At 40.0% G+C, this 22,611-nt stretch overlaps 1 long non-coding RNA gene across 1 annotated transcript; it reads left to right on the top strand.

The window, feature by feature from the left end:
* The first annotated feature begins 344 nt into the window (after positions 1 to 344).
* LOC116563381 lies at positions 345 to 13,147 on the top strand. The gene is made up of 3 exons (XR_004274376.1): positions 345 to 430; positions 1,579 to 1,581; positions 13,137 to 13,147. It is a non-coding gene; the product is annotated as an uncharacterized LOC116563381 (long non-coding RNA).
* Positions 13,148 to 22,611: the final 9,464 nt, after the last annotated feature.

Here is a 22,611-nt window from a genome sequence, read left to right as displayed (position 1 = left end):
AAGCTGATACTCTTACAACTACAGATGTTGCCGAAGAATGCAACGTCACCCATTCTATGCTGGTTCGGCATTCAAAGCAAGCTGGAAAGGTGACAAAGCTCAGTAAGTGGGTGCCTCATGAACTGAGTGAAAATGTTTTTAAAAAATTGTAATTTTCAGGTGTTGTCTTCTCTTACTCTATGCAACAACGAATCATTTCTCGATCAGACTGCGATATATGATGAAAAGTGGATTTTATATGACAGCCGCAGGATGACCAGTTCAGTGGTTGGGCCAAGAGAAAGCTCCAAAGCACATCCCAAAACCCAAACTTGCACCAAAACAACTTGCACTGTCTGGTGGCGTGCTGCCAGTCTGATCCACTGCAGCTTTCTGAATCCTGGCAAAACCATTACATCTAAAAAGTATGCTCAGCAAATGGATGAGATGCGTTAAAACTGCGACACCTGCAGCCGGCATTGGTCAACAGAAAGGGCCCAATTCTTCTCCAAGACCACGCCCGACCACAGGCTGCACAACCGATGCTTCAAAAGTAAGTTTTGCCTCACCTGTCATATTCACCTGATTTCTTGCGAACTGACTAACATCTTGACAACATTTTGCAGGAAAAATGGCTCCACAACCAAGAGGATGCAGAAAATGCTTCCCAAGAGTTTGTTGAATCATGAAGCATGATTTTTATGCTATAGGAATAAACAAACTTATTTCTCATTGGCAGAAATGTATATATTTGAGCCTAGCTATAATGATTTAAAATTCAGGGTCCAGGCTGGGTATGGTGGCTCATGCCTATAATCCCAGCACTTTGGGAGGCTAAGGTGTGAGGATCACTTGAGGTCAGGAGTTCCAGACCAGCCTGGCCAACATGGTGAAACCCCACCTCCACTTAAAATATAAAAATTAGCCGGGCGTGATGGCAGGCACGTGTAGTTCCAGCTACTCAGGAGGCTGAGGCAGGAGAATTGCTTGAACCCAGGAGATAGAGGTTGCAGTGAGTTAAGATCATACCACTGCACTCCAGCCTGGGTGATAGAATGAGACTCTGTCTCAAATAAATAAATAAATAAAAATAAATAAAATTCAAGATTTGAAACAGCAATTACTTTTGCACCAACCTAATAGCTTTTTTCTCTCCCCCATTTAAGGACAGAATTTGAAGGTGGCTGTAAGCAAACAAGGAAGAGGGTTCTCATCAAAGACCAAACTGGCTGGCCCTTGATCTTGAACTTTGGACTTCCCAGCCTCCGGAGCCATGAGAAGTTAATGTCTGTTGCTTAAACCAGCGGTCCTCACCCTTTTTGACACCAGCAACTGTTTCTGTGGAAGACAATTTTTCCATGGACTATGGGGGCTGGGGGGCTGGGGGGCTGGGGGGCTGGGGGACTGGGGGAATGGGGGGCTGGGGGACTGGCTTCAGGATGATTCAAGCACATTAGGTCTATCATGTGCTTTATTTCTGTTATTATTACACTGTAACATATAGTGAAATAACGATACTACTCACCATAATGTAGAATCAGTGGGAGCCTTGAGCTCATTTTTCCGTAACTAGATTGGCCCATCTGGAGGTGATGGGAGACAGTGACAGATCATCAGCCATTAGATTCTTATGAGTTCACAACCGAGATCCACACACTGGGCTACGAAGTTATGAGAATCTAATGCTGCTGTGGGTCTGATAGGAGGCAGAGCTCAGGTGGTAATGCCTACTTGCCTGTTGCCCACCTCCTGCTGTGTGGCCCAGTTCCTAACAGGCCATGAACCGATACAGGACACCATGGTTGGGGACCCCTGGTTTAAACTTCTCCATCTATGATATTTTATTACAGCAGTCTGAGCTAAGATACAGGTTTTTTTCTCCTTTTAAAGTAAAGATGGATTTGTCCAGCAACTTGTTAACCATCCCTCTTAAGTGGAGTGCAACGGAAAATCAAGGGAAAATGTTAGTTGCTGAAACGGTCTAGCCAGAAGAATAGATGAATATATTGAATATTCAATAGGTTGAAGAATAGATGAATAATATAGACCAATGATCATTGAGAAGGATGGTGAGGTGGATGGTATAAATGTCCTCTAATAAAAAACCTAAACGACGATCCAGAAATAGCGTATCAGAAAACACAACTAATTTTCTTCTCCAAAGTAATAAGTCATCCAATTGTTTTCAGTGGCATAGCCATGGTCATTTCAGTATCTTTCTATGATTGATGGTATCATTAATTCATGTCATGATTTTGCACGTACATTTGGTATAGTTGTTATATTTGATACACTATTGAACTTTCAAATGAGAATATCTGTTGTTTTCTTGTTACTCACACATTTTGCTAGTCTTAAAAATAGAGCTATCAAATATATTGGGGGTAGTTTATTAATATACTTAATCTGACGTTACTGGTTATTTTCTTACTGTTTCAGTATCAATCCGTAGTTCCCAAGGAATTAAATGAAGGAAATGAAGAGCGCTTCTCTTCTTCCCCACCGCCTAATTCCCCTCATCTGTCATGAGCGCTGTGTGACCAGTAAGCCTCAAGGTCGGTGATACTGAGCTCCTGTATACACTTGAGGGGGTATATTGATTTCAGCGGTCTAGAAATCCATCTTAAGAATGGAGATAAGCAATCAAAGGGTGATTATTAAGAAGTCAATAATTCTATTCCCTTGGACAATGAATTGGGGAAAATCCCCCTTCTTTTATGGCAGAATTTTCCACTTAGCATCCTATGTTGTTTACGTTGATAAATGAGTTCAGTCCAGTATTCTCCTTCATAATCAGTTATCCCTGAAGGGATGAACTATGGGAGAGGCAGCCTTTCCACCTGCAAATTCCTGTAGATGACATTGTTGCAGAATCTAAATTTTGTGCAAGAATGATGTATACCACAAATAGGGTGTACCCCTAGGATCTGACAGAGAAATGAAAATAGGAAAACCGCCATCAGAGATAATTTGTTACTGATGAGACTTGGAAGAAACCCTTTAAATCACATGAAAAAATTCTCAAGGAGGTAATACAAATATAATTTAATAAACTTGGTCTAATTATTGATGACATTTATTATTGTCAAGACAAGAGGGTGATATTCTGCATGGAGACTGGAAAAGAAATAAGGGTGAGTAGGAAGTTTTCAATATTTCTGTGTACAGTAGAAATCCGGGTGGCTCAGGAAGAAATATTTTCCCTAGGGCAGAGAATAAAAATTTTTCATGAAACCATAGCTCTCACCAGTTCCATTGCCTCTGTAAATGCATAACTTTAGCCTTTCAGTTTACAAATATGAATCTTGGTGTATTAATCAGAATCCTCTTGTGAACAAGTAGCAGAAGTTGACTCAGAACAGCTTGGCCTATGTAGGAAAGGAGTTCTGATGGCTCACTGGGGAGGTGTCATGCGGTGTGACTCAGGCAGCTGCAGGAGGGGATGGGCTATGCGGGGGTGGGGAGCGCAGGTCTGAGAAGCCCTGCGTTTGGGGTTTAATGCTCTGTGCTCACCATTTTGACATTCTTAATAATTTGACCTCTGAATTTGTAAGTGAAGTCTGATGGCAACAGCATGGACCAGAGGCTGGTGACTTCTGCTCACAGGCCTCCTTACCCCGGCTGCGTGGGTTCTCCACCAGCTACTTCCCCAGCCTCTGGTGCCCAGGTCTAGGGCAGCCAGATCTAGCAAAAACAAATAAAAGCAAAAAACAAGATAGGATCCCGATTATATTTGAATTTCAGATGAACGGTAGTTTTCCAATACATGTCCCAAATATTGCATGGGATATACTAAAAAATTATGTTGTTTTTATCTGAAATTCAAATTTAGCGGTGGCCCTATTTGATCTGGCACCCCTCTTTCCAGCCCTAGCCACCGTCTGTGGCCCTCAGCTGCAGGCTGGCCTGGGTGAGGTACAAGGAGGGTCAGGGTAGGTTCACATGACCTTGGGAACTACAATAGAGATGTGTTCTCATGGTGTGAGTTGGTAGGGAGGGAAGGTATCTCCCATCTCTCATTTAGGCATCTCTGGGGGCCTGGAGAGGAAGTGCAAGCCTCTGGGGTCCCCTGTCCCCAGCGGGAAGGGGAAACTCCTGGCTCAGATCCCTGTCATGGAGAGCCTCAGGTGCTCCGAGTTTCCGCCCCAGGAGTGTGATTTTCCGGGCTGGCCGGTCAGTATCCTCAGGGCCTGCATGAGCTAGTTAACAACAAAAGGACCAGCAAACACTTGGAGAGTCGGAACACCGGGGAAGAAAGGAAAACATGTTATGTTTTACTAGTATTTAAGGACATGTTTTTCCTGCTTTTGGACAAGAGACGCCTCCCCGCCTCAATTTCATTGTGCACTGGGCCTTGCAGATTATGTAGCTGATCAAGGGCTCATTCATGGTATTTTTGCAATTTACTAGAAGTGGAGGGGCAACATTGATGCAAAGCTCTCTAGTTCATTTCTCTGCTTCTTTATGAAAGTGGACTATGTTCTTAGAGCATAGCTGCCAGAGCATCTCACTGAACAGTCTCACAGCCATGGCCAAGGAGAAACTGCCAGCTTGAATGAGGCTGGGATACAGTCTGCTGCCCTGGCTTTGGCCCTGTGTCCACCCCTGGACCATCATGTCAGTGTGAGGTAATGTGAGTACACAGCCGAGTTGTGAGTTCCTCTCTCTGTTCGCAGAGAGAATTGGAGGAGGTGGTAAAACCAACCTAGTTAGAGGAAGTCCCTGTGAAATGATTTCATTTTTCTACCCTAATTTGATTCTTCTACATTTACTTAGTATGATTCTTTCTTACAGCTCTTTTATCTCTAAATTAATTTATAAAATTAATTCCTGGAAGCTACCTGTCATGACCTAACAAATGCAAAGGTCCTTGCAAACCAGGGTAAGGGAACTCCTGTCAGTCAAACTCTCCCTAAAAACTGTAAACTTGTTACATTTGTAGTTCCTTTAAAATTATATATGGGGGATGATCAGATATGCAAATCAGTTCTAATCTTTCCAGTTATTTTTCCATTTGTTCATTCAACAAATATGTTGTATGTGCCAAGAACCAGTCCTAGGGGCTGATGCTGACTAGGGGAGAAAGATCTATGAATCTGTAAATCCTATTAAAATGTAAAACTGTCTAGTAAGTCCACAGCAGGAGCTCTGAGAGCAAGGGAAGTGCTCATCCTTGCTTCTTTCTTCTTATTTTTGAAAAAAGGAATGGGTCTTAAATTGTGGTAAGAGCTCAGTCTGTTACTAATTTATTAACGTTTTCTGACGGGTGTCTGATAGAAGGGGATGTGGGCTCTGAGGGCTGAGTAGTCTTATTGTGGTATGTCAGGTGATGTGTAGCTGGAATCCTTCTGTGTTGGTGCAAATAGCAACAATGTAATGGTAGCCTGAATAGCATAAACCACTTTCCTGGAAAATTATTTTAAAGCTGCGTCCCAACTGTGAGGGAGATGCAGGCAGTTTTCCTTTTTTGTGTTCAGGAGGGGATGTTTTTCACTTTCTTTTATACGCATGTATAATGGCTCATTATTTCTGCTTCTCCTTTGCAAAAAAGCATTTAATACTTTGAGCTGAGGTGTCAAATGGCCATTAGCTGACAGATACCAAGGTAGTCTCTTTTTCCCCCTATATAAATGTTAATTATTATGTTTATATTTTATTATAACTTTGAAATAAGAATTAAGAATTATCAGTATTAAGTTCCCTTTTTCCACCAATGAGTTACCCAACCTGATATATTTCAAGCCATGTAATTATTAAATTTTTATCCAAATATTTCTCTGATTTTAATTTTAACTTTTTTTTATTATGCAGTAATTATTTTTCATGGGTTCAGAGAAACATATAAATTGCCACGACTGATTTACTTATTTTTTAATTACTTAAAAATTTTTTTTATTTCAGTAGGTTTTGGGGAAACAGGTGGTGTTTGGTTACATGAATAAGTTCCCTAGTGGTGATTTCTGAGGTTTTGATGCACCCATCACCTGAGCAGTGTACACTGTATCCAATGTGTAGTCTTTTATCCCTCGCCACCCACCACCCTCTCCTCTGAGTCCCTAAAGTCTAATGTATCATTCTTATGCCTTTGTGTCTTCATAGCTTAGCTCCCACATGTAAGTGACAACATATGATGTTTGATTTTCTATTCCTGAGTTACTTCAGTTAGAATAATAGTCTCCAATTCCATCCAGGTTGCTGTGAATGCCATCGTTTCATTCCTTTTTATGGCTGAGTAGTATTCCATGGTGCATGTGTATATATATATTTATTTATATATACACACCACATTTTCTTTATTCATTTATTGATGGATATTTGAGCTGGTTCTGTATTTTTGCAATTACAGATTGTACTGTTATAAATGTGTGTGCATGAATCTTTTTTGCACAATGACTTCTTTTACTCTGGGTAGATAGTAGAGGGATTGCTGGATAAAATGGGAGATCTAATTTTAGTTCTTTAAGGAATCTCCACACTGTTTTCCATAGGGGTTTTATTAGTATACATTTCTACTAATAATGTAAAAGTGTTCCCTTTTCACTGCATCCATACCAACATGTACAATTTTTTGATTTTTTGATTATGAGCATTCTTGCAGGAGTAAGGTGGTATCGCATTGTAGTTTTGATTTGCATTTCCTTGATCATTAGTGATGTTGAGCGTTTTTCCATATGTTTGTTGGCCAATACAAGCATTTTTCCATATGCTTGTGTATCATCTTTTGAGAATTGTCTACAGGTATTGATTGACTTACAATCTATGCAACTTATGACCATTCGACTTTACGACCACGATTGCTAGCCACAAGTGCTCTGTGTCTGGCAGCACAAACGTTGCCCAGCTGGGCGTACGACAGCGTGGACCAGCTTCCGGCAGCACTAACATCTCCGCATGCACCATTTCAACTGTACATATAGGCTACTCAACTTAACGACCAAATCGTGTTACGACCGGTCTGTCGGTCCCAATCATGGTCGTAAGTCGAGCACTAGCTGTATTCATGTCCTTAGCACACTTTTTGATGGGATTGTTTGTTTTTTTCTTGTTGATTTGTTTGAGTTCTTTGGAAATTCTGGATGTTAGTTCTTTGCTGGATGTATAGATTGTGAAGATTTTCTCCCACTTTCTGGGTTGTCTATGAAGAAACTATAAAGCTTCTGCATTGCAAACGAAATAATAAACAGAATAATGGTTCCATGTTTTTGCAGTTGCAGATTATGCTGCTATAAATGTGTGTGCAAGTATCTTTTTTGCATAATGACTTCTTTTATTCTGGGTAGATACTTAGTATCTAATAAATAAATAGTAATAAAATTCTGTTTATTATTTATTTTGCTATGCAGAACCTTTTTAGTTTAATTAAATTTCATCTATTTATTTTTGCTGCATTTGCTTTTGGGTTCTTGGTCATGAAGTCTTTCCCTAAGCCAATGTCTAGAAGGGTTTTTCTGATATTATCTTCTAGAATCTTTATGGTTGCAGGTCATAGATTTAAGTCTTTGATCCATTTTGAGTTGATTTTTGTATACTATTTTGTATAAGGTGACAGATGAGGATCCAGTTTCATTCTTCTACAAATGGCTTGCTGATTATCCCAGCACCATTTGTCACATAGGATGTTGTGCCCCTCCTCCCACCTTACCTACACATTACTAAAGGCTGATTTATAGCAGTTCCGTTTTCTAAGTACAACATGTCTGGTTATTAAGAACAAAACTCCGTCTTCTTGAAGTCTGGATATTTAGAAAAAAAAAAAGAAAAAAATTACAAGGCATATGAAAAGGCAAAAACAGGTTGAAGGTATAGTAAGCATGAGAACATTACTCAGATGTGACAGGGGTATTGGAATGATTAGATCAGGAGTCTAGAACTATGATTAATATGCTAAGGACATTAATGAATAAAGTAGAAAGCATGCAAGAACAGATGGGCAATGTAAGCAGAGAGATGGATATTCTAAGAAAAAACTAAAACAAAATGCTGGAGATCGGAAAACATAACAGAAATGAAGAATGCTTCTATGGGCTTATGAGCAGCCTGAATGTGGTTGAGGAAGGAATCCGTGAGCGGGAGCGTCTCTCTACAGAAAGTGCCCTAACTGAAAAGCAAAGAGGAAAAAAAAAGGGGAAAAAATGTTTAAGGACTGTGAGATAACTACAAAAGGTACAAATACATATAATGAAAATACTAGAAGAAGAAGAAATACAGCCAGGAACGGAAGTATTCGTAACAATGACTGAGAACTTCCCAAAATTAATGTCGACACCAGACCACAGATTTAAGAAGCTCAGTGAAAATTACATAGTATAAACGCAAAAAAAAAAGTCAACAAGCGTATCATATTCAAATTACAGAAAATCAAAGATTCAGAAAAAATTCTAAAAGAAATCAGAAGGGAGAAAACACCTTACGCCTATGGAGGAGCAAAGATAAGAACTGACTGTGACTTCTCTTCAGAAATCATGCTCGTGATAAGGAAGTGAAGTGACATATTTAAAGCATTGAGAGAGAAAACCCACCAACCTAGAATTCTGTAACCTGAGAAATCACCCTTCAAAAATGAAAGAAATACAAAGATTTTTCCAGACAAACAAAAATGGAAAGAATTTGTTGCCAGTAGATCTGCCTTTTAAGAAATGTTAAAAGAAGTTCTTTACAGAGAAGGAAAATGATACAGGTCAGAAACTGGGTTCTGCATAACGAAAGATCTTCTGAGAAGGAATAATAGATAAAGTGCAAACTTTTGTTTTTTTATTCTCAATTGACTTAGCAAATAACAGTTAATTTAAAATAATGGCACATTGTACATTGTATTTGATCATATATTATATACATACATATATAAATAAATATGCATATATATTTAAATATAAGCAAAATGAATGACAGTTATGATCCAAGGGATGGGAGAGGGGACTTAGAATTATTTTCTTATTATAAGGCACTTGCACTATATGAAAAGTGGTACAATGCTACTCGAAAGTTGTAAACATATATTGCATTTTTAAATTATAAATGTATATCGCAAATTCTAGAACAACTGCTAAATAAATTTTTATAGAAAAGTATAACTAGCATGCTAAGAAAGACGACAGAATGAAATTATTTTAAAAATGCTTAATAAAAACTGCAGGCTGGGCACAGTGGCTCATGCCTGTAATTCTAGCACTTTGGGAGGCTTAGATGGGCTGATTACCTGAGGTTAGGAGTTCAAGACCAGCCTGGCCAACATGGTGAAACTCTGTCTCTACTAAAAATACAAAAATTGGCTGGGTGTGGTTGCGGGCACCTGTAATCCCCAATACTCAGGAGGCTGAGGCAGGAGAATTGCTTGAACCTGGAAGGCAGAGGTTGCAGTAAGCCAGGATTACATCACTGCATTCCAGGCTGGGTGACAGATTGAGACTTTGTCTCAAAAAAAAAAATTAGAAAGGTAGAAAAAGAATAGGGGAAAAAAATAGAAATAAATAACAAAGACAATAAATATAAAACAGTAACAAATATGATAGATATTAATCCAACTATATCAATAATCAGTTTGAATGTCAATTATATAAATTCACCAATGAAATGAGTTTATGACAATGGATCAAAACACAGGATCTGAGCATATGTTTTCTACAAGAAGCCTATTTTAAATATAATGACACTTACAGATTAAAAATAGGTCTTCAGAACAAGGAAAATTATCAGAGAGAGAGTGAGGCATTACATAATGATGAAGGGATCAGTTCTCCAAGAAGGCATAAAAATTTTTAATATGTGTGTGCCTAAAAACAGAGCATAAAAACATGATGCCGAAACAAATAGAATTCTGAGGAGAAACTGATGAATCCACTGTCATAATCAGAGACTTCAACAACGTTCTATCAGTAATGGACAAATCCAGCAGGCAGAAAATCAGTAATTATGTAGTTGAATTCAACAACACCATCAATCAACTGAATATAATTGACATCTATAGAGAACTTCATTCAACAGCAGTACAATAGACATTATTCTTGAGCTCACATGGAACATTCACCAAAATAGACCACATTTTTGCATCATAAAACCCACCTTACCAAATTTAATAGAAAAGAAATCATATGATGTCTGCTCTCATATACTTAATAAAACTAGGAATTGAAACAGAAAAAAAGCCTGGAAAATTCCAAAATTCTTGGAGTTTAAGCAACACACTTCTAAATAACATGAATCAAATAAATCTCAAGAGAAATTTAAAAATATTTTGAACTAACTGAAAATGAAAGCAATTTGTTGAAATTTGTGGGATGCAATGAAAGCAGTGCTTAGAGAGAAATTTATAGCATCGGATGCATAGATTAGAAAGGAAGAAAAATGTAAAATCAATAATTTCCTAAAAGAAGAACAAATTACTCCTAAGTAGGACAGAAATGACAAAAAATAGAGCAGAACTCAATAAAATTAGAAACAGAAAATCAGTAGAAAAAAATCGACAAAATCAAAAGTTCTTTCTTTGAAAAGATTAATAAACCTCTGGCCAGACTAGCTATAAAGAAAAAAAAAAAAAAAAGAAAAAGAGAGAAGACACAAATTATTAACATCAGAAATAAAAAAAAAGAGACATCACTACAAATTCCATGGATATTAAAAGGACAATAAAGGAATATTTTGTACAACTCTATGCCCACAAATTTGAGAACTTAGATAAAATGAATCAATTCCTTGAAAGACACAATCTGGGTAGACCTATTTGTACTTAAAAAATGAAATCAGAAGGGGCGGGGCCAAGATGGCCTACTAGGAATAGCCCCGATCAGTCTCCCATCAAAAAGAAGCAAAACAGTGTGCAAATCCTGCACCAGCAACTGACGTATCCAGGTTCTGTCACCAGGACTGACTAGGTGGCTAACATGACCCGTGGAGAAGAAGGAAGAGCAGTGTGGTGGCAGCCCACCTGAGAGCCACGTGGCACACGGGAGCCCCCACCCTCAGCCAGGGGAGTCGCTCAGTGAGCGTGCTACCCAGCCTGGGAAACTGTTTTTTCCAAGGAACTCTGCAACCCACGGATTGGAAGAGTGAGTCCATGTCACTGACGCCAAGGGTCCCAGCCACAGGGCAGGCGCAAATTCTCAGCAGCCACTCAGCTGGAATCTGCCTGAGCTGAGCTCCTGGGGGAAAGGGGGGCCATCGCCACAGCTGCAGCTGTTTGCTGTCTAAGCCATCTGAGCTCCTTGAGGGAGGCGTGACAGGCAACACTGGGACTGCTAGTTGCCCAACATGCTAAGCTCCCAGGGTGGGAGAAGGGCGGTGCCATCTCTATAGCTCCAGGCACCGCTTTTCCCCCTCCTGAAGCCAGGGAGGCTGGACAGCTTGATCTCAATGATTCCCCACAACCCAACACCCTGGCTGTGGCAGACTGCAGCCATAGTGCCTCTTCAGGCCTGACCCTGACCCCTCCCACCTCACTGGGTGGAGACTTCCTGCAGAAACTCCAACAACTCCAGTGAGGGTCTCAGGGACAGAACTCTGATCTCCCTGGGCCTGAGCCCCTAGTGGGAGGGGTGGCTGTAGTCTTCGTGGACCGGCAGACTTAGTCTTTCCTCCTGCTAGTCTGAGGAATCCATCAGCCCAGACAAGTGGGTTTCCCCCTAGTGCAGCACATCCCCTCCACCAAGGGACAAAGTGCTTCATTAAGTGGGTCCTGCCTCCTGTCCCACCCAACTGGGTGAGACCCTCCAACAAGAGTTGTCAGACTATATACAGGAGCATTTCTACTGGCATCAAGTTGATGCCCCTTGAGGTCAGAGATCCCAGCGCAAAGAACAGGCACCCATCTTTGCTGTTCGCCAGTCTCCTCGAGTGACATCTCCGGGCGTGGGAGTGAACCACAGGAATAGGGCCTGAAGGGAACCCCCAGCAAACAACAGCAGCCCTGCAGAAGAGGGACCTGACCGTTGAAAGAAAAACAAGCAAACAGGAAGCAACAACAACAGTATCAACAAAAAACCTCCCACGAAAACCTCAACTAGGGGTCAGCAACCTCAGAGAGTGAAACTAGACAAATTCATGAAGATGAGAAAGAAGCAATGAAAAAAACACTGAAAACACCAAAGGCCAGAGTGCCTCTTCTCCTCCAAATGATCGTAACACCTCAACAGCAAGGACACATAACTGGGCAGAGGATGAGATGAACGGGTTGACAGATATAGGCTTCAGAAGGTGGACAATAACAAACTCCACTGAGATAAAGGAACGTGTTTGAACCCAATGCAAAGAAGCTAGGAACCTTGACAAAAGGTTATAGGAGCTGCTAATTAGAATAACCAGTTTACAGAGGAATCTCAATAGGTGCAGAAAAGACTTTCAATAAAATTCAATAATGCTTCATGTTAAAAATTCTCAATAAACTTGGTACTGATATCTCAAAATAATCAGAGCTATTTATGACAAACCCAAAGCCAATGTCATATTGAATGGGCAAAAACTTGAAGAATTCCCCTTGAAAACTGGCACAAGACAAGGATGCCCTCTCTCACCACTCCAATTCAACATAGTACTGGAAGTTCTGGCCAGGGCAATCAGGCAAGAGAAAGAAATAAAGGTTTTCAAATAGGAAGAGAGGAAGTCAAATTGTCTCTTTGCAGATGGCATGCTTTTTTTTTTTTGATATGGAGTCTTGCTCTGTCACCCATGCTGGAGTGCGGTGGTGCAATCTCGGCTCACTGCAACCTCTACCTCCCAAGCTCATGCAATTCTCTTGCCTCAATCTTTCAAGTAGCTGGGACTACAGGTGTGTGCCACCACTCCCACCTAATTTTTGTATTTTTAGTGGAGACAAGGTTTCGCCATGTTGGCCAGGATGATCTCCATCTCTTGACCTCATGATCTCCCCGTCTCAGCCTCCCAAAGTGCTGGAATTACAGGTGTGAGCCACTGCGCCTGGCTGACATGCTTCTATATGGAGAAAACCTCATCATGTTAGCCCCTAAACCCCTTAAGCTGATAAGCAACTTCAGAATACAAAAGTCTCAGAATACAAAATCAATGTGCAAAAATTATAAGCATTTCTATGCATCAACAATAGACAAGCAGAGAGCCAAATCATGAGTGAACTTCCATTTACAATTGATACAAAGAGAATAAAATACCTAGGAATACAGCTGACAAGGGATGTGAAGGACCTCTTCAAGGAGAACTACAAACCACTGCTCAAGGAAATAAGAGAGGACACAAACAAATAAAAAAAAAATTCATCCTCATAGATAGGAACAATCAATATTGTGAAAATGGCCATATTGCCCAATTATAATTTATAGATTTAATGCTATTCCCATCAAACTACCATTGACATTCTTCACAGAATTAGAAAAAACTACTTTAAATTTTTTATGGAACCAAAAAACAGTAAGTGTAGTCAAGACAATCCTAAGCAAAAAGAACAAAGCTGGAGGCATCACGCTACCTGAATCCAAACTATACTACAAGGTTACAGTAACTAAAACAGCATGTTACTGTTACCAAAACAGATATATAGACCAATGTAACAGAACAGAGGCCTCAGAAATAACACCACACATCTACAACCATCTGATCTATGGCAAACCTAACAAAAACAAGCAATGGAAAAATGATACCCTATTTAATAAATGGTACTGGGAAAACTGGCTAGCCATATGCAGAAAACTGAAACTGGACCTCTTCTTTACACCTTATACAAAAATTAATTCAAGATGCATTAAAGACTTAAATGTAAACCCCCAAACCATAGAAACCTTAGAAGAAAACCCTAAGCAATACCATTCAGGACATAGGCATGGGCAAAGATGTCATGACAAAAACACCAAAAGCAATTGCAACAAAAGCTAAAATTGACAAATGGGTTAAACTAAAGAGCTTCTTCACACAAAGAAACTATCATCAGAGTGAACAGGCAATTTACATAATGGGAGGAAATTTTTGCAATCTATCCAACTGACAAAGGTCAAATATCCAGAATCTACAAAGAACTTAAACAAATTTATAAGAAAAAAAAAAAAACACCATCAAAAAGTGGGCAAAGGATATGAAAAGACACTTCTCAGAAAAAGACATTTATGCAGCCAACAAACATGAAAAAAGCTCAACATCACTAATCATTAGAGAAATGCAAATCAAAACCACAATGAGATACAGGTATTGATCTACTTACGACCTATGCAACTTACGACCATTCGACTTTACGACCACAATCACTAGCCATGACTGCTCCGCGTCTGGCAGCGCAAACGTTGCCCAGCTGCGCGTGTGACAGTGTGGACCAGCTTCCGGCAGCACTACAGCTAGTGCTTGACTTACGACCATGATTGGTTCCAACAGACCGGTCGTAACACGATTTGGTCGTACGTTGAGTAGGCTATATGTACGGTACTGTGAAATGATGTTATAAAAATCTTTAAGTCATATTTTATCATAATTTTCTTTCATTATTGTTAAATGTCATAATTTTCTTTGTTCATTTTATGCCATTTGTATCATCTCTACACCATTTTGTTTCTTATTTTTACATTTGTCAGGTTTAAGTAAAACACTGCATTACCAGTACAACTGGTTTAATATTTGCAAAACACACAAAATTATAAAATACAGGTGCATACAAAAATACAAAATACAGGCGTAAAAAATACCATAGGAAACATTTTCCCAATTGCAAAACATACCAATATATATAAACATGTACGAAACATTTTATTGGCCGTTTTTGAATTTGATCTTCCATCCAAATATATAGCAATTTCTCCAGTTCGTGGATGGGCCCGCTTCGTTGCTTTGTTATAACTGTTGATGGCATGGGTGCAGAACCTTTCACAGCTTCACGAATTCTTTCGTTATCTTTCAAAATCATCGACACAGTCGAGTGTGATAACTTCGTATCATGTGTGATCACATTCACTTTCTTTCCTCCTTCGTACGGCTTAATTACCTTCATTTTCGTGGCGAGATCTATGGCCTTTCTTTCCTTCTTGGCAGGCTGAGGTGTAGACAAAAACAATTTCCTCTTGGTAGACATCTTGGGAGGGGTTTGATGAAAAATATCCAAGACCCAAAACACAAATTGCTGTACCAAGTCTGGTATAACAGTTGAAATGGTGCACGCAGAGATGGTAGTGCTGCCGGAAGCTGGTCCGCACTGTCGTCCACCCAGCTGGGCAACGTTTGCGCTGCCAGACGCGGAGCAGTCGTGGCTCGCGATTGTGGTCGTAAAGTTGAATGGTCGTGAGTTGCATCGGTAGTAAGTCGATCAATACCTGTACCATCTCCGCGTGCATATAGCCTACTCAACTTACGACCAAATCATGTTACGACCGGTCTGTCGGAACCAATCGTGGTCGTAAGTCAAGCACTATCTGTACCATCTTATGCCAGTCAGAATAGTGATTACTAAAAAGTCCAGAAACCTCATGCCTGTAATCCCATCACTTTGGGAGGCTGAGGAGGGCAGATTACAAGGTCAAGAGATCAAGACCATCTTGGCCAACATGGTGAAACCCCATCTCTACTAAAAATACAAAAATTAGCTGGGTTTGGTGGTATGTGCCTATAGTCCCAGCTACTTGGGAGGCTGAGGCAGGAGAATTGCTTGAACCCAGGAAGCAGAGGTTGCAGTGAATGGAGATTGCACCACTGCACTCCAGGCTGGGCAACAGAACTTGACTCCATCTCAAAAAAAAAAAAAAGTCCCAAAACCACAGATACTGGCAAGGCTGTGGAGAAATAGGAATGCTTTTACACTGTTGTTGGGAATGTAAATTAGTTCAACCAATGTGGAAGACAGTGTGCTGATTCCTTAAGGATCTAAAACCAGAAATACCATTTGACCCAGCAATATGATTACTGGATATATAACCAAAGAAATATAAATTATTCTACTCTAAAGATACATGCACATGTATGTTTACTGCAGCACTGTTTACAATAGCAAAGACATGGAACCAACCCAAATGCCCATTACAGCTAGTGCTCGACTTACGACCACGGTCGGGACTGCGGACCGGTTGTAACACTATTTGGTCGTAAGTTGAGTAGGCTATATGTACAGTTGAAATGGTGCACGCGGAGATGGTAGTGCTGCCGGAAGCTGGTCCGCACTGTTGTACGCCCAGCTGGGCAACGTTTGTGCTGCCAGACGCGGAGTAGTCGTGGCCCGCGGTTGTGGTCGTAAAGTTGAATGGTCCTAAGTTGCATAGGTGGTAAGTCGATCAATACCTGTAATTATAGATTGGATAAAGAAAATGTGGTACATATACACCATGGAATACTATGCATCCATAAAAAGGAATAAGATCCTGCCCTTTGCAGGGACATGGATGAAGTTGGAAGCCATCATCTTCAGTAAACTAACACAGGAACAGAAAATCAAACACCACGTTCTTACTCATAAGTGGGAGTTGAACAATGAGAACACATGGACATAGGGAGGGGAGCAACACACACCAGGGCCTGTCGATGGGGAGAGGAAGGGAGAGAGAGCATCAGGAAAAATAGCTAATGCATGTGGGGTTTAAAACCTAGATGACAGGTTGATAGGTGCAGCAAATCACCATGGTACACATACACCTATGTGAACCCTAATGTAAACTGTGGACATTGGGTGGTAATGATGTGTCAATGTAGATTTATCAATTGTAACAAATGCATCATTATGGTAATAATATCAACAATGGAGGAGGCCGTGCATGTGTGGGGGCAGGTGGAATATGGAAAATCTCTGTACCTTCCTATGAATTTTGCTGTAAACTGAAAACTGCCCTAAAAAATAAAGCCTATTAGACAAACAAACCAACATAGATATATTGTGGGGTAGAATACAAAATATAATTGAGGATGGGCACGGTGGGTCACACCTGTAATTCCAGCGCTTTGGGAGGCTGAGGCAGAATCACCTGAGGTCAGGAGTTCAAGACCAGCCTGCCCAACATGGTGAAACCCCATCTCTACTAAAAATGCAAAAATTAGCCAGGTGTGGTGATATACATCTGTGATCCCAGCTACTCGGAAGGCTGAGGCAGGAGAATCACCTGAACCTGGGAGGCAGAGGTTGCAGTGAGCCAAGATCACACCACTGCACTCCAGCCTGGGCGACAGAGCAAGACTCTGTCTCAATAAATAAATAAATAATTGACCCAGTTCCATAACATACTAGAAGTACTGGCCATAGATGTAGGCAAGAAAAAGAAATAAAAATGCATTCAAATTGAAAAGGAAAAAGTAAAATTATCTTTGTTCACAGATAATGTGGTCTCATATGTAGAAAACCCTAAAGATTCCACAAAACCTATTGGAACTAATACATAAATTCAGCAAAAGTGCATCATACACAATCAATACACACACACAATTGCTTATCTATACACTAACGATGAACAACATGCAAAGGAAATTATGAAAACAATTACATTTAAAATAGCATCAATAGAATAAAATACTCAGAAATAAACTTAACCAAGGAATTAAAGGTTTGTACATTGAAAACTACAAAACCTTGCTGAGAGAAATTAAGACACAAATACATTGAAATATGTCCTGTTTTCACCGACTGAAAACTTTTTGAGGAACTGCCTCATTGTTTTCCTTGGCATCTGAATCATAGTCCCACTCCTGCAATGGAAATAAAAATTCCAGTCGCTCCACATTCTCACCAACACTGATTATTTTCCACTTTTAAAATTTAGATTTCCATCCCAGGAGTGTCTTATTGTAGTTTCGATTCACATTTCCCTAATGGCTAATACTACGGAGCATATTTTCATGTGCTTACTAGCCATATGTATATCTTCTTTGGAGAAATGTTAAATTCTTTGCCCATTTAAAAATTGGGTTGTTTGTCTTTTTGTTGTTGAGTTATATGATTTATTTATATATTCTGGATATTAGAACCTTATCAAATATATGGTTTGTAAATATTTTATCTTGTCCTGGAGATTTTCCCTTCACTTTTTTTAATGTCCTTTAACACACAAATTTTTATGGTGTGTAGCTTATTTTTTCTTTCGTTGCTCATTCTTTTGGAGTTATAGCTAAGACTCCATTACCAAATCCAAGGTCATAAAGATTTACCCTTGTGGATTCATTTAATAATTTCATAATTTTAAATCTTATATTTAGGTCTTTGATCTAGTATCTTCTTTGACATTTAATACTCTACCTGGAAATTATCTTTAAGTAACATATGAGGTAGGGATACAATTTTATTTTTTCCCTAAATTGATCAGTTACTGGCAAATGCATTAGTCAAATCCTCACTTTTCTAATTTGAAATCCATGTTCACCTTTTCCTAAGTTTCCATCCATACATAAATATGGTTTTAAACTCCATTTTGCCACCTGTCCATTTGTTTTGTGATTTTGTCTTAATAACACACTATTTAAGTTGTATTGAAATGATTTTAGGACAACTTGTGCTTTATTTTTATTTTTCTTCCTAAACGTTTTACAGCTATTCTTGTGTTTCTCTTCTTCTATATGAATTTATATCAAACTGTCAGTTACCACTGGTTTGTAACAAATTGTTCTTCTGGTTACCTTTGCTGCATAATAAAACACCCTGAAATTTAATGATATAAAATAATAATCAGCTGTTTTGGATTGTGCACGTTTTTGTGGATAGAGAATTTATAAGGGCTTTGCTGGGAGTCCACATCTGGGGTTTCTAATGCATTTGCACTTGAATGTCGGTGGGAATGTAGTTCTCCAAAGGTTTGAGTGGAGTGGATATGAACTGTTCTTCATTGATATGGCTAGCAGTTGATTCTGGCTGGGAGTTTAGCTGGAACTGTCAACCATCGAGCCAGATGCTGCCCCCTCAGGATAGTCAGACTTCTGTAATGGCATCTGCCCTCCCCCAGAGTGGACGTCCCCCAGAACTGGTAGGAACATGACTGGATTTTTCTGACTTAGCCTGCAAGTCATGCAGCATTACTTCTGAGATCCAAATATAGAGAACATGGGCTGCTGCCTCTTGATGAGAGAAATAACAAAGAATTTCTGGTCATTAAAAAAAAAAAAAGAGGCTGGGCATGGTAGATGTAATCCCAACAATTTTGGAGGCCGAGCTGGTGGATCGCCTGAGGTCAGGAGCTTGAGACCAGCCTGGCCAACATGATGAAACCCTATTTCTACTAAAAATACAAAAATTAGCCTGGCATGGTGGTGGGCACCTGTAATCCCAGCTACTCGGGAGGCCGAGGCAGGAAAATCACTTAACTCGGGAGGCAGAGGTTGCAGTGAGCAGAGATTACACCACTGAACTCCAGCCTGGGCAACAAAGCAAGACTGTTTCAAACAAAACAAAGCCAAACCAAACAGCAGCTGCCCACAAAGCAGATTTAGGTTTTTACTGTGATTGAATTAAATGAATAGGTTAGTCTGGAGAGATATAATACTTTAAAAATTCACATGTAATTACATTTATTCAAGTTGTTTTAAAAACGTTCTTTTTGAAAAGCTTTTGCTTTCTTGTTTATTACTATATAATAAATGTTTTTATTGTTACTTGAATAAGAATTTTAAAATTTCTGTCATGTTTAAAAGTATTTTTCTCCTGATGCACAGGGGCAAAGTGTTCGTCTTGTACCTGTCACCTTACTAAAGTCTCTTACTAATTTTAATAGCTTTTTCTTTTTCTTTTTTTCAGGTGGAGTCTCACTTTGTCACCCAGACTGGAGTGCAGTGAAGCAGTCTTGGCTCACTGCAACCTCCGCCTCCCAGGCTGAAGCATTCCTTCCGCCTCAGCCTCCTGAATAGTCGGGACCACAGGCATGTGCCACCATGCCCAGCTAACATCTGTATTTTTTTGTAGAGATGGGGTTTTGTCATGTTGCTCAGGCTGGGCTTGAACTCCTGAGCTCAAACTCTCTACCCACCTTGGCCTCCCAGAGTGTGAGCCACTACTGCACCCAGACACTAATTCTAACAGCTTTTCAGTTGACTTTTTTTTTTTGAGATGGAGTTTCGCTCTTGTTGTCCAAGCTGGAGTACAATGGCACAATCTCGGCTCACCACAACCTCTGCCTCCTGGGTTCAAGTGATTCTCCTGCCTCAGCCTCCTGAGTAGCTGGGATTACAGGCATACACCACCACACCTGGCTAATTTTGTATTTTTAGTAGAGACAGGGTTTCTCCATGTTGGTCAGGCTAGTCTCAGACTCCCCACCTCAGGTGATCTGCCTGCCTTGGCTGCCCAAATTTCTGGGATTACAGGCGTGAGCCACTGCGCCTGGCCCAGTTGGCTTTCTTAATATTGTCTAGGTGAAATTTGTCATACGGCAATAATGATAGTTTCAAATATATTAATGGATTTATAATATAATACATCTCATTTCTTTTTCTTTTCTTATTGCACTGTCTTGAATCTGTAAAATAGTCTTGAATATCATTGAGAAAGTGAGCTGTCCTTGATGTGTTCATTTATGAATAGAAATTATTCAAATGTTTCATAATTAGTATGTTTGCTGTCTCTTGCTGGTAAATATCATACACTAGTCAGGGTTCTTAATTTTACTCACTCTAACTAGTTTAAAAGGATTTTAGGCAGCTCACAGTATTTCTATGTGGACCTGAAAACAGGACTGGGATGCACCATACACAGAAACAATACAGCCTGGGATGACAAAGCTGGGAGAAAGCCCCAGTCACATCACGGACTCAAATGTTCATCTCCTTTGGCAACAGCCTCTCAGACACACCCAGGAACAATACTTTGCATCCTTCAATCCAATCAAGTTGACACTCAATACTGGCCATCACAGGTGAGGCCCAGGCATTTCAGTTACATGTTTTTAAAAGATCTCTGCAAAATATTTAAAAAGTGCCCAGGCGCCAGGTGCAGTGGCTCACACCTGTAATCCCAGCACTTTGGGAGACCAAGGTGGGAGGATTGCTGGAACCTAGGAAGTTACAATGGGCTGTGATTGTACCACTGTCTCTAGCTTGGGTGACAGAACAAGAACCTTTCTCAAAACAAATAAAAACTGTTCAGGAGCTGAGGCTTGAGGGAAATAGTTGGGACAGAGAACCCAAAAAAAGTCAAGTTAGTACTTTCCGAGTGAGAAATGAGAGCCAATCTAGTGGTTTCAGGTGAGAAATGATAAAGGTGTGAAGTAGAGAAGCTGGGATAAGACTTAAGGCGTTTCGATGCCATAATCCACAGGACTTTGTGGCAGATGGGCTATTGGAGAGGAAGGGGTGGGAGTAGTTGAAGACAGCACTGGGATCATCAGCTGGATGTGCCGTTTACCGTGATGTGTAATGAGTAAAGAGAAATGGAATGATAGTGGGTGTATTTCTTTGTGTTGAATTTCTTTTTATTTATTTATTTATTTTATTGCATTTTAGGTTTGGGGGTACATGTGAAGAACATGCAAGATTGTTGCATAGGTACACACATGGCGGTGTGATTTGCTGCCTTCCTCCCCTTCACCTATATCTGGCATTTCTCCCCTTGCTATCTCTCCCCAACTCCCCACCCCCCGCTGTCCCTCCCCTATTTCCCCCAAACAGACCCCAGTGTGTAGTGCTCCCCTCCCTGTGTCCACGTGTTTTCATTGTTCAATACCCGCCTATGAGTGAGAACATGCGGTGTTTGATTTTCTGCTCTTGTGTCAATTTCTTAATGTTGAATTTCAGGCGCCTATGGCATGTTTGGGTACTGAAGTCTGGTAAGCAACTAAAGTTATCTGTGTGGAGTTAGGGAGATGGTTCAGAGTTGATGATGAACACTATTAATTTATTTAGTTTTTTAAATTTGCTTATTTGTATGCTTCCAATTTTTAAAATAAACAGTGTTTTTAATATTTAGCTATTTTATCTGTTACTGATACATAAAGTTGTCAAACCAGTTTGAGGCAAATTTCAAAGATACTGGCATACCATAAAACAAGCAATTTTGAGAGTGGAGTTGGCAGTGGGGAACAAAAATATAAGGCTTAAAAAAACCCAAGTCTGTGGGACACATGGGTGCAGGAGCATGCACACACGCACACACACACACATGTGCGTTTACATTTTTCTAGAGGTCAGCCACTCTGAGATTTTCATGAGTTAATGCAAAGAGGAAATACTCGATTCACTGTATTCATGAGATAGAAATGCTTTGGAGGGTTATGACTACCCTTGGTACTGACACCTGAAAGACGTTTCTTCTGTGGGTTTTCACAGAGGGCAGTACGTGACTACAGCGAATAAGGACAAATTTAACAAATTTATCCACAGGACAAATTTAACACACAGGACCTCATGTTTGTAAAAAGTCTTTTAATATAAGCCAGTGGCATAGCACCCAAAGCAATTGTTTTGGGGAAGATGATGGGATCCAGGTTGTCAAGCTATCTGGTTTTAACAAAAATAAAAAATAAAATCTAGACCTAGAAAGATAGTAAGCATTGTCCATAGATCCATATCTGTTCAGTAGACATTGTTTTTAATATGTAAATTTTTTTTAAAAAAGTAATTATTTGAATTACTGGAAAACATGAAACATTAGGAGTTTTTATACTTAGAAGTCCATTTTTATTTTTTGCTTCTCTTGAACAGTGAGAAGATCTAGTGCCACAGCGTCGACCTGACCGTGCTCTCCAGTTTGCCCGTCTTTCCTCAATTACGTTACCTGCCTGGCTCCTGCAGGTATGACAT

The sequence above is a fragment of the Sapajus apella genome, unplaced genomic scaffold, assembly GCF_009761245.1.
Source record: "Sapajus apella isolate SASKATOON/1434 unplaced genomic scaffold, GSC_monkey_1.0 scaffold35, whole genome shotgun sequence".
NCBI classification, from domain to species: domain Eukaryota; kingdom Metazoa; phylum Chordata; class Mammalia; order Primates; family Cebidae; genus Sapajus; species Sapajus apella.
Note: the sequence above shows the minus strand (reverse complement) of the source record. Positions and strands in the feature narration are given on the sequence as shown.